This window comes from Lissotriton vulgaris, chromosome 3_1 (assembly GCF_964263255.1).
Source record: "Lissotriton vulgaris chromosome 3_1, aLisVul1.2, whole genome shotgun sequence".
NCBI classification, from domain to species: domain Eukaryota; kingdom Metazoa; phylum Chordata; class Amphibia; order Caudata; family Salamandridae; genus Lissotriton; species Lissotriton vulgaris.
In genome coordinates, this window is record NC_141689.1 from 882,899,750 (window position 1) to 882,914,205 (window position 14,456).

Genomic DNA, 14,456 nt, shown 5'->3' on the forward strand with positions numbered 1-14,456 from the left:
GGCTGGGCCCTATAGACATCTATCGGGACACCATCTGGCCCCTGGGCCTTACCGCCCTTACTATTTTTGATTCCATTCTCCACCTCTCCCAATGAAATATCTAAAGGCACTACAGGCCACATCCTATTTTCGTTGGGCGTCATATTATTATCTGCAAAGATTGTGGAGAAGTGATTCACCCAGTCTTCGCTTCCAACATTAGATGAAAGATGTGGGGTATCGTCTTGGAGGAAAGGGGAGTTAACAGTGGACCAGAACAGGCGACTATCCGCAGTTTCTGCTGCCTGAGTAAGATGCTCCCAGGCCTCCTGCTGTAGTTCCCTCTTTCTTTTAGACAGCGCCTGTTTATATTCAAATCTTAACAGTTTGACTCTATCCTTGTCCCTTGGGGTAAAGGCCAAAGCTTGTTTAAGTTGGGAGAGCAGGGACGTACAGGCATGGTCAAACCATCCAATCCCTTTCCCTCCTTTATCTACTTTTTTCCCCGTAAAGATGTTATTAATGACAGTGTTGATGTTAAAAAAGTGAGTCATAACCTGATAAGATGGACATCCTAAAGATAGAATAATATCAATGTCCATCTTGCATTTATTTATGATTAAAGGTACCACTGTAACCGATTTTTCACCTTTCCATCTTAGCCTAACCCCATTGGGCCTGTGTGGCTCTATATTTACCAATACTCTAGTGGGTGGCTCAGTTCTAATCATCCATGCGGTTATTTGCAAGCTAATACAATTATGGTCGCTCAGGGAAAATGTATCCCTCACTTTAATTATGCAGTGGGGTACCAGGTCAGATGAGACCATAATATGATCTCTGATGGAGCTCACATTCCTTTCAGTAAAGGTGGGGATTAAACCCTCACTTGCCTCCTGGACAGTACTCAGTAGCTCTAGATCAAACGAGACCATAGTGCTATTGATGGCCTCTCCATAGGCATTATGCGGGAAGTGGTACATATTCTCCCCATTATTCGTTAGGATCCCACAGACCCTAGAGGAGGATAAACTACATACTTGTAAATTAAAATCCCCCACCCAGACGAAAGTCCACCCAGATCCGACTGATGCCTGGAACAGTGGCTATCCAAGGGGCAAGGGAAAGTGGATGAAAAGAAGAAGAAACAATGTTCTCCACAAGTCTGGTCTTTCGGTGTGCAGGTGATTCTCACTGTTCCTTTTCTGGTTGCTACAGCATGTGTCTGTGTATGTCTAATAAATAAAGAGTGGTATTCATATCGGGTGTTAACATAATACTGTTACCTCCCCTGGACTCAGCTTACTAACGCTTCCCTATTTCCCCCTTTAGACTTTGACCTTCTCGGTGGTGAGTATATGATGAATCCTATGAAAACACAAACAGAACCATCATTAAATAGTTCTAATGAAATGTAGTAACATATGTAACATCCTTACTGAAGCCCTCTTAATACCTTTTTTAATCACAGAGGGAGGAACAATATCATGCTAGTAGCACCCAGGTAAAAAAACGGTCGCAAACGGGCAGATTCACAGAATCTGCCCCTTACGACCGGTATTTTTGCATTTGCGATGCATCATCCCAAATGCAAAAATTGAAATTTAAGAAATCGCAAAAATAGCGATTACTTAATTGCGATTGGATTTAGGGAATCACAAATTGCGATTCCCTGAATGCAATGCATGATGAAATCGCAAATAGCAATTTTGCACATTGAGATCACAAATTACCAACAATTTGAACTTGATGGTAATTTGCAAAAACTTTGAAAAATGCAGTAAAGTGCATTTTTCAAAGTTCCTGGTTACACACACACATGTCCTTGGGGCATGTGTGTGCACAACATGTGTCCACATTACAATTTCAGGGATGCAACAGGGTGTCCTGCTGGCACCCTTGAAATGACATGCACAATGTGTGAGTACCTATTGGGTACTCGCAAATTGCGATTGCAATTCCCATTCATTCCTATGGGCCTGCAGGCCCATAGGAATGAATGGGAAGCCATTCCTTAATTGCGACTCACAATTTGCAAGTCGCAATTAAGGAATGTTTAGGAATCGCTTGTTTTTTAGATATTCCTACATGCATGGACTTTTGTGATTCCTTAATTGAGATTCATTAATAATCGCAATTAAGGAATCGCAAAAGTATACCGTGATGCATGTGCCCCTTTATCTCTTTTGAGGCACTTCAGAAACTTCTGAAGTAATGATCCTTTAGCACAGACATCCATTACGGTAAGTACATCTCCATATCAATTTTGTGCATGCATCCTGCTAATTTTGTAGCAACAGGCCTCTATTGGTAAAGTGTTATTTACTTTTCTTTTACAGGTCCCCAGGCTCCTTCTACAGAGTAGTGAAGTAGCACCAAGGCACAGACTGACTCCAGGGCTCCCTGAGAGGTAGGAGACAAGGTGGTGGCGAAAACTTGAAGTATGAAACAGGTGGCCAAAAAAACTAAGGATTCAACAGGTAACCACCTGCATGGTAAGTATCACCGGTAAGTAGCCGTATAGGTGGCAAGGCACTGGCCTCCGGGCATGGCTTTTATCCATGCTGTGCCCGAATGGCAAAACCACACATTTGGCAGTCTTCTGGTGTGAGCATGGGCACCTGCCGCATAGGACATGGTCAAATGAGACTAGACTGTGTCATTGTCGATGAACACTTTCCTGGTCATGGCTGTGTCAGGGTGCTCCTAGAAGAGCCATGGCATCTGTGAAAGTACACCCCAAAGTCCTCCCCACAGGTTTGGGCTTTGTAGGATATTGTAACTTAAACCTTTTTAAAAGTGAGAAGCATGTTTGAGACCAACAGGTTCATAGGACCTTATCTCAGAACCATACCCTTTCTCATTAATGAGATAGAATAGGCGTCCTCTAACTCTTTTAGAATCTAATATACCCATGAACTAATATTCAGCATGACCCTCTATTTCTACTGGAAGTGCTGTGTTTGGAAAGCAGATTCCTTCAGTTACAGGCTTGATCAGTGAAACATGAAACAATGGATGTACCTGTAGAGTGGTGGGTAGTTCTAGTTTTACAGGATTTATCACTTTTGGAATCCTAAAAGGCCCTATGAACGTAGACTGAAATTTATTTCAGTTTCCAAGGCATAAATGTTTAGTAGGTAACCAAACTTTATCACCAGTGTTGTACGACTGTTCAGGTTTCCTATGCTTGTAAGTAAACTCCTTATACTTTTGATTGGCTTGTTGTAAATTATTTTGCGCAGTGGTATGAATATTAATGAGGTGTTCATGGAACTCATGAGATGCAGGTACTAACGTTGGTGTCTGGATGTCTGTATTAATCATTTTGAGGTGAAAACAATAAGTACAGAAAAAGTGTGAAGAGTCACTAGTAGAATGTTGGTAGGCGAATTCTGCATTTCATAACCAAGACACTCAATCAGAGCTATCTTGCTAGGTTTTGCATTACAAGCACTGTTCAAGACGTTGATTTATTCTCTCAGTTTGACCATCTGCTGTGAGTGGTGGCTGGAGAATAGCCTGACTTCAATACCTATGAGCAAAGTGATCTCCAGAAATTTGAAATAAAATGTGAACTCCTGTCTGAAATAAGCACTGAAAGCATCCCATTTGTTGGACTAACGACCTCAGCAAACCTTTTTGTTTATACAAATACTTTAAGGGGGAGAAAATGAGCCATGTTAGTTAAATGGTAAAGAGTTACTAGAATCATGTTGAAACCCTCAGAAGTGCGAGGTAACTCTCCGATTAAATTGATAGAAACTGTATGCCATGGGTGTTGTGGTGTCATGTTCCCTCACCCAGGCCTAAGTAGCAAAGTGACCTTTTACCTAGATTTGCCCTAACTTCCTCTGCATAACAGTTCTAGCACTGACCTTTTACCCAGTTATGTGCTGAATAAATGTTGATTGGTTACTTTGAAACTAGCCTCATTTATTATGCATGAGGATTCTTAGTAAAATTCCCTGCACATGATGTACATAACAGGATTAAAATTCTCTGCACAAAAATCATCGCTATCTTTCATCCTAGGGCAACCGGGATACTTTGCATAGTTGCAATTATTGATTTAGGCTCATCTACATAATCATACTCACAACATATCGATTGTGGTAGAACCTCTGAGGCTAACTTTTTGGTGTAAAAGAACTGCCCCTTCAATAGGTAGCCAGAGGAGCTGCATCCCCGCTTACACAGATACTTAGGTCCCGGCAAGCTGAAGCTTCAACACACAGCGGTCTGACATCGGATCACTGACATAATATCGACAGTCAAAATATCGACTTGCAAAAATATCGAGGTAAAAATATAGAATGCCAGAATATCGACTTTCTATCTACAAACAGGTAAGTACAAAAATATCGACTCCAACATATCGATAGGAAAAAATATAGACAGTCAAAATATAGAATTTTTTTAATATCTTAAAAGTAGTTTAAAAGTAATATAATAATAAATATAATTAATTTAAACATACTTAAAATACTTAGATAAACTTATAATTAATAAATAATTAATGTAACTTAAAAAATTTTTTAAAACATATATATATATATATATATATATATATATATATATATATATATATATATATATATATTGCTACACGCTCGCTCACATCCAAGAAAGCAGACGGCACTCGAAGCTGGATACTTTCAGATTTATTGACAGACCCCCGTCACCCCTTCCAAAGACAAACGCGTTTCGCCGTGAAACGGCTTCCTCAGTGTCAATGTGCAATGTGAAAAATCGCCATTTAAACTCCAAAAAAAAAACAACAAATATATATATATATATATATATAGTGTGAAACCTATGGTTTTTTTCAGTGAATATATATATTTTCACTGAAAAAAACCATAGGTTTCACGCCAGTTATAGTTAGGAATTTGCATTTAAAAAACCTATTTAATTCACTGAAAAAACCATAGGTTTGACACCAGTTATAGTTAGCTGGAAATTTTACTGACATAAAACCATTGAAATTCCTACGTTATAGTTAGTTGGACTCACTATAACTTGCGCGCCTGCAATGCACTGCTGATGACGTCACATATTACATCACTCATGACATGGTCAGTGACATCACTCATGACATCACTAATGACACCATCCAGTGAATGTGTGTCTTTCTGTAAAATAAATATGTTTTATATATGTATTTTTAAAGGTCGATGGAAGCATACATTTTTAAATGTGTCTAAATAGATGTTTTTTAAAAAAAAATGTGATTGGTTAACTGGCTTATTAAGTGTATCTTAGTGAATACATATATTAGCGAGTAATGTTTAAATATTTTAATATATGTATCAGTGTTTCACTTTGTGTATAAGTGGCTGCATGGGTTGGTGAGTAGCTACATGTGTGTGTGTATGGGTTATTAGATATTTTTTAGTATCAGTATGAGTTTCTGTATGGTTTGGTGGGGGTATTACTTAGCACAGAGATGCATCAATGACTAACTCACTGTTTGTATGTGTTTTGAAGACAGCATATGTGCAGGACTGTATGGGTGGATGAGTGTGTATATGTGTGTGTTAGTGAGTGAATGACTGTCTCACTAGTGTCTTTATCAGTAACTACATATGTTTTAATCTAGTATATGTGAGTATTGATGTATATAAGTGAGTATATGTGAGAGTGAGAGATTGTAAGAGTTCCTGTTTAAATAAATATGTTTCTATAAGTGATTGTTTAAGAGAGTAGGTTTGTGTAAGTTTCCTTAGTAATGTGCTAGTGTGTGTATAGCTGTATATGCATTAATGCAAATAAATGGATGTTCAATAGTTGATTTCCATGTGTGAGTATGTGTGTGAGTAACTTTTGGATGACTGTCAGTGTGTAACAGGATGTATATGTGTATCACTACATATGATGAGTGAGTATATGTATGAGTGACTATATAGAACTGTTGCTGAATGAGTGGATGTGTATATAGATGGTGGAATTACTGAATTGGTTGTTGTAACTGGTATGGGTATCTCCATTTTTTGGAAAATGTTAGTTTCAATTTTTGAATATGTGTTTCAAGGGTTACATTACACTGAAAGGAGGTCTGTCAGTCTGTCACAAGGATGGTGTCATCAGTGATGTCATGAGTGATGTCACTGACCATGTCATGAGTGATGTAATATGTGACGTCATCAGCAGTGCATTGCAGGCGCGCAAGTTATAGTGAGTCCAACTAACTATAATGTGGGAATTTCAATGGTTTTATGTCAGTAAAATTTCCAGCTAACTATGGTGTCAAACCTATGGTTTTTTCAGTGACTTTAATAGGTTTTTTAAATGCTAATTCCTAACTATAACTGGTGTGAAACCTATGGTTTTTTCAGTGAATTTCAAAGGTTTTTTAAATGCTAATTCCTAACTATATATAGGGCCTCAAACCTATGTTTTTTTCAGTGAATTTCAAAGGGTTTTTAATAGCAAATTTCTATAGCTATGTAATATAATATTTTTTATAATGAATCCTATATTGTATATTTATGTAACACTATTTTTTTATGTATATTGTTCATGTTTTTTTTTGTTTTGTTTTTTGTTTGCCCTGGAGCACTCCCGGTGAGCGTACCGGTGAGCGCACCGGTAAGCGCAGCCTTGCAGGCGCGTCCCGGTGCGCGTACCGGTGAGCGTCCCATTAGCGCTATTGCCGCAAACAAAAACATCATCGTGACGTATCGCGTAGCCGCGTCCGCGTGATACGCACGGCGTAAGCGCACCTGAGCGCATACGATCGCGCTACGTAAGCGCCCCGGGGCACGTAGCGTAAGCGCGTCGGGTCATGTGACCTAAAAATAACACTTTTTATTGGTTCAGGACAGTTTTAGTTTCCAAATGAATGTAATGTATTGGCATTTATATAGCGCACTACTTACCCGTAGGGTACCAAGGCGCTTCGACCGCTGCGAAACCCTTCCTGGCTTCCCTGAGAGATGGTCCCTTAATGGGTATCTCCAGGGTGAGACCAGGCATCCCCTGGGTCATGTGACCTGAAAATAACACTTTTCATTGGTTCAGGACAGTTTTGTTTTCCTAATGATGAAAGCCCCCACCTTTTTTCCTCATTCTCACTTTGTACTTTGAGTGAGGAAGACCTGTTTCCAGAGCTATTAGTACCTATTTGTACTGAAAAATGGCTACAGTAGCAGCAGCAGCAGGAGCATCTCAGCCACCACCACCACCACAAGGACCACCACAGCACCACAGTGGTGGAGATGAAGAAGAGGAGGAGGAGGAGGAGAGGCGGCGCTACCTGCCAGAAGATACTACCCCCTACAAGCCAAAGGAGCACATTGTGTGGGAATTTTTTTAAATCCCAAGGGGCCTCAAGAAAGTAAATGCACCAAAGGTGACTTGTCTGACCTGTGGCACTGTACTTTCCAGGGGGAACCCTGCCAAAAATATTCTTTTGGCAACAACACCATGATTCGCCACATGCAACGCCGGCACCCAAACAACTATAGTGCGGCAGAGGTCAGAGAACTGACCAGAAACCCTCCCCAATCTTCTCCCAGCACCTCCCAAAGTACCCAACCCACTCCATCGGGACCAGAGACAAGGGAGATGGTCCCAAACATCCAAACCCAGTTTCGAAATTTCAAAATAGTTTGCGTATTTTGTGGGCGTACAATTTGCTATGGTGAGCAAAGTGTTAAACTCATCAACCGTGCTGGTGACAACCACAAGTGCCCAAAGAAACCTTAATTTTTTCCTGGTTTTTTTTGCTCCAGTTGAGCCGTTTACAATTCCCTGTTTTTTGTTTGTCCCCATAAAAATTCCCCCAAAAATATAAAATTGTTCATAAAAGCCAAAAAAAGTACAAAATGTTCAAAAAAACAATATAAAAAATATAAAACAACAAAAAGAATAAAAAAAAAGTTCTTTTTAGAACTACCTCCAATTTATAAAAAACATTTTTTAAAAACTCTGTCATTCTTTTTTCCCCATGGTACGCTCCCCGGTACGCTCCCCGGTGTGCGTACCATGCGCTCCCCCCGCGCAAATCGAAAAAATCCCCACATTTTTTTTTGTCCCGCGGGGCCCTTTTATGTCCCCCACATCAAACCTAGGGGGTCAGGGTGGGTCTACCCTGCCCCCTTTTGGTCATTTCCCCCTTTGTTTTTGCCACCTCTTGTGTCTCGATCCTACCGAGACACAAGATGGCGGCCGCTCCGGACTGTTTGGAATGTTGACAGACACCCGAGAGCCAATCAGCTTTCCGCACGCGAACTCGCGTAGCGCGCTGGTACACGCCCCGTACCGGGGCCCGCTTATAGATATATATCTTTTTTTTAACCTGAATTACTCAAAATACACTGGAGCACATATCTTTAGACATAGCAAAGGCACATCGGGCTACCAGTCCCTACAATTTTGCCAAGTTTGGTGGAAATCCATTCAGCCGTTCGGGCTAAAAGTGAGTCCAACCGCCCTATGGAAATTAACATGGGGAAAACACGTTTTGGGACCCCCCTTTTATCTCGGCCCCCGCTTGATGAATCCCCCCCAAACTTTCAGGGAAGGAGCGGAGCGCAGCGAGGCAAATTTCAGGAAATTTGCAGGCAGATTCCTCAAGGGTAAAAATTACTATTTCCACTCCAGTGAGTGCAACAGTAGGGAAAGCGTTGGATAGCGTAGGGGTAAAAATTACTATTCCTACTCCAGAGAGTGCAACAGTAGGGCAAGTGTTGGATAGCGTAGGGGTGAAAAGTACTATTTCAACTCCAGAGAGTGCAACAGTAGGGAAAGCGTTGGATAGCGTAGGGGTAAAAATTACTATTCCCTCTCCAGGGAGTGCATCAGTAGGGCAAGCATTGGATAGCGTAGGGGTAAAAATACTATTCCAACTCCAGTGAGTGCATCAGTAGGGAAAGCGTTGGATAGCGTAGGAGTAAAAATTACTATTCCCACTCCAGCGAGTGCAACAGTAGAGAAAGCGTTGGATAGCGTAGGGGTAAAAATTACTATTTCTACTACAGAGAGTGCAACAGTAGGGAAAGCATTGGATAGCGTAGGGGTAAAAATTACTATTCCAACTCCAGAGAGTGCAACAGTAGGGCAAGCGTTGGATAGTGTAGGGGTAAAAATTACTATTCCCACTCCAGTGAGTGCAACAGTAGAGAAAGCGTTGGATAGCGTAGGAGTAAAAATTACTATTCCCACTCTAATGAGTGCAATAGTAGGGAAAGTAAATACTTCATATATAAATATAAATAACATAAATAATAATACCAATTACAAAATAATTAAAATATTTTACAATTTTATAAAACATATTAATTAATCAATTAAAATTACGAATAAAAATTAAATAATAATAAAAATTACCTACTAATACTAATTATTTACCAATTACCAATAAATTAATTTACAATATAAAAATAAATAAAAATTAGACACAAAAAAATTAAAAAAATGTAATTACTTACAATTAAATTACTTCCCAAGCTATTTCCCTATAAGCACACAACCCACTACAGAAAATAATGTAATACAATTAACATATTGATCAATTAATCAATTAAAATTAATTACTAATGATATTTTAATTAATTGCCAATTAATAATTAATTAACAATCAATTCTAAGAAATATCAATAAATACATTAACATATTTAATTCATTATAATTAAATTACTTCCCACTCTATTCCCCTATAAACCCACAACCCGCTACAGAATTTTTTTTACAAAAATTAACATATTTATCAATTAATCAATTAAAATTAATTTCCAATTATATTTTAATTAATTACGAATTAATAATTAATTACCAATTAATTCTAAATAAATACCAATAAATAAAATAACATATTTAATTAATTATAATTAAATTACTCCCCACCCTATTCCCCTATAAACCCACAACCCGCTACAGATTTATATTACACAAAAATTAAAAAAGGATATTAACTTACCTTAATATCGATATTTTTGTTGTCTACATTATGTCTAGTCAATATTATGTCCATTCTATATTTTTGATTCGATAATATGTCCATTCTATTCGATATTAAAATTTTCTAGTCGATTTTTTGGTAGTCTATATTATGTCTAGTCGATATTTTGTCTATTCAAAAATGTTGTACTCGATTTTATATCTAGTCGATAATTAAAACTCAATATTTTGTCTCTATACCTCTGACATCCCCTGTGGTGTGTCCAACTCGTGACCAAGGCAGGTGCTTCATTATCTCCCATCAGATAAATGGGTTGGCTCTTCCCTAGGGGATTCTTGGCTTTGCACCCATGTACATGCCAGGTACACTTCGGTACACTACGATAGGGTCCGCATCATAAGAGCACGCTTGATTGCTGTCATGTTTATATGTTTCAATATATTCACTATTTAACACCATGGTAGAATTCTACTTTCTATGTACTCTGTTGGTGCTTGTAATCTCTTGCGTTAGCTTCTTTCCATTGATTATTGCAGCACATATGCTTTATACTAGAATGACACTGGTTCAATAAATGCTCATTTAAAACTTCCCCACAGTTTATTCTGTGTATCTCTCTGAGTCTAAGTGAGGATGATTGACTGAGAGAAAAGTACTGTACTGTTTTCGTAATGCCTGAAGGGGCAAGAGTTGTCATGTTTGATGGTTGCCAGAAACTATTCACTCCTTGGTAAGGTTAGGGGGCTTATAGTGGTACTGTGGGGTAGCTGGTCTATAGGCTGACATATCCAACTTGAGTGTCCGTATTCAGTCTAGACACCAATCACTTAGTTTATGTTGTCCAACAAACGCACAGATCATATATATTTTAAGGAACTACACTACAGTGGGACTGGAATGCGTGAAGGAACCCTTTGGGTGCTGCATGGGAAACCTTAATCTGAGCACATACTGCACAGGTCTCTAAAATCTCTTGATATTCTTAACTACTGTAGGCCACCAAAAATGTCTTACCACAAAATCTAGAGTCTTACTCTCCCCTGGATGCTCATCTATACAACTAGAGTGACTCCAAAGTAAGGCCTGTTCTTGTAAAACTTTGGTAGAAAAAAATAGAGTGGAAGGCAAGGGTCAACGGCGGACTCCGATGGCCGCACCTCTTGGTTGCGTTCCCTTGGTTGATAATTTTTAGAGAAGTCACAAATGGTGTGCACAAACTACTCCTGCATCTGCCGCTGGGAGATGCAAACTGCCAAGCAGATATGTAAACGTTGAGAACAAGTTGAGTGGTGCACTACCCAGTAGTTTGGTTCTGTAACAATGAATGGTCGATTTTCTTTTTTATGTGAAAAAATGTTCTTTATTTGGCAAACCAACAAATATATGCAACAAACCTCAGTGACTACCCTTGCCTCTTTTTAACATGAATTATGGAGACATTTCACACAACACATGACGACAGAGGTGTGTTACAGGTTTCCCCATAGATCAGCCCAAACCACCAAAACCCCACAAGGCTGTAAATAAGAGACACCGCTTTTTCCTAGCTTTTAATCACAGTTGTGTAGCCCAGTGTGCATACACTGTTTCCATGGGCTTTTTAACATATGTGTTTGTTTTCTGTTATTGTGCTAGTTTAACTGTTTGGTCCCTCTGTATAACATTTGCTCCTCCGCTCAGACAATGACCCCTCGAGGGGTGCGCTGGATCTTTTTCCTTTAGCCATTTGTAGTTACTGCACTTTGGTGTGCAGGGTCTTTTATCTTTAGTCACATGTAGTAACTGTCTGTTGGTTTCAGGGAATTGTGTGTGAGTCAAACATGTCTATTGAGTCATTTTTCGTGCTTTTGTGCTTGTTATGTGTTTATTTAAATTAATTAGGTTACACTATGTTGGTCAAACATGTCTATTGAGTTTCTTCTTTGTGCATTTTTGTTCATATGTGTGTATTTATATTATCTATGTACACTTCCTTTCAGCTCTGACGAAGTTCAATTCTTTTGAACGAAACGCGTTGGCTGAGGCTTGTTGCATATAATTGTTGGATTACCAAATAAAGAAAACATTTTCACATAAAAAAGAAAATCGACCATTCATTGTTACAGAACCAAACTACTGGGGTAGTGCACCAGTCCACTTGTTCTCAAAGAAAAAATAGAGCTTCATTTAAGCAATACATATCATTCTCCTGAAAGTTCTGTTAGTACCTCTTTACTTTCCTTTGTGCCTTGTTACTGTTGTACTTGAGTCACAAATCCATCAGCTGTCATAAGTCCCACTAGTTTTCCGGTCAGTATAGATGGAGGATCAATCAGATTTTCGGTAGAGGAATACTCATAGAGTGGCAAGGTATCTGCCTTTCCAGCCTTTCTTTCTGGATGAAAAGGGATAATGAAGTTATAATCAATAAGAAAATCGTGCCCAACGTGACAAACACACAGTGCTGGGTCTGACTTTAAGCACCGTAGATTGTGGGGATCTGGCAAAATTTTAGTAGGGTCCCCCAATACATATTGACGCCTTTCTTCAAATGCTACTTTTATAGCTAGTAATTGCCTGTCTGCTATAGTGTAATTTGACTATGCTGAGTTAAGTGTATGAGAAAAGTAGGTAACAGGGTTTAATTGTCCAGTGGCAGGGTCCTGTTGTGACATGGTAACGTGTGGAGGCAGAGCTTCAGGGCTTCAACATTTGGCTGGATAGGAGGAGTAAGGGTTACAGCGGTGGTGGCCCATGGGAATTCAGCTGCAGAACGTTCTGAAGAGCAACCGGGTGAACTCAAGGTAGGTGTGTGTTCAGAGCAATAGGCATCTGTTGTGCAGGGTTGAGTGTCACGTGGACACACACGTGGCTGGCTTAGCAGCCAATGCAGCTTGCACCTGCCTCACTCCCCCACCCATCCTCACCTCGCCTCGTCCAGTGCACTCTTTAGGCCTGCATTAGGTATGGGAGCATACTATTATTTAAGCTGCATATTTATTGTTTACACGTTCAAAAGGCATCTTCTCCAATGGGTAAAGCCATGTTATTTATTTATCACGCTTTAAAGACTTATTTTTCTATGCTTTTATTTTCCTCTTCTACAGGTATGATAAAGCTATGATAAAGTTAAGCACATTTTCTAAAGTCAGGCATATTTTCTTTATTGTTAACAAAGGCAAATTCTATGAAAAGCTTAGACTTTAACAACAATGGATAGTCAATGGCCATCTAAACTTCAAGTCCACGTTCCCTCTGAGGCTCTGATTATGAACCAGCAATCCTTAAGCTGAACACTCCAGGGGCTCTTTCCTTGCAGGAATGCAATAGACAAGACAAGGCCCTGACAGTCCAGAGAGGCCCTCTAACAGCGACAAGAGCGTTTGCTTCAACTTTGTAACTCACGTTATTTCCACCCCAAATGGGCTGGTCACCTGAACCCAAATCTAATAGCCTCAGGTTTGCCTTCGATGACCACAAACCAACACCATCTGGAGCCACACATCCACAGACCAGCCCACTTCAATTGGGGTCAATACTTGGACCCTGAAATAAGTCAGTGGTTAATGACCAGGAAAGAGTCTATCAATTACACAAAGTGCTGGCTGGGCTACTGGTTTGGACACCCTACATGTAACTATTGATGCTATGAACTCTCACTCCTCTAAATTTGACCTGCAGGTTGACCTATTAAACACCAGGGCCATATTCACCCAGGGCATTGACCCCAAACTAGATGCTCCAAACAATCTAATCTCCAGAGAGAAGAGAAATCCTGATGCCAAATTCATCACATGCCACTGCAGCCCGATATTGGAAAAGCGGATCTTCTTCCCTCCGTTTCTAAGCAGCTTAATTAAGGAAATGAAAAGAAAACACTAAACAACTGAATACTCCGGCTAGTGCTAAGTAAAGAACTCCTATACAGGCCTAAGCAGTTTCTGCACACTGTAATGAGAAACAAAATGCTTCTGCTCAAAATTACATACATGAGAAAAAAACTCGTTACACTGAAGTAACCTCAAGCAGTGTAAGCACAACCTCTGCTCGGGTTACAGCAGAGGCGAATTAGACATTTAGGCTCCCAAAAATCATCCCCTAATGGATCACCAAGAGGCCAAAGCGCACAGCAAAACAGGGACACAATAGCTACAACTGACAACTAGGTCACGGCCTTCAAACCATCAGGGACTACAGCACTAGGGGAAGAGGTGACTAGCAAAGTTAAAGAGACCGTGAAATCTTCTAGACTTCTAGACAGATGACCAAGAGAGAGTGTAAAAGGTTATGCAAAGAAGGAAACGTGAATCTAGACCAGCTGTCCAGGTGGAGCAAGCAACTAATAGAAGTTTATTTCCAATCTTTACCAAAAACTTAGCATGGAAGGTTATGTTAGGAACAACAGGAGTAAACCTTCCCTAAAAAACTAGGAGGAAGGAGTAGTAGAGCGGGGGTGGACAAGATAAAACAAATCACCTGGGGGCTAGCGGTAGTTCATCAAAGTCACCTAAACTGACTGCACATCTTTAAATACACATAACTCACAGGAACCCAAAGCATTACAAACTGTTTTTTGCTGATGTGTACACCAACT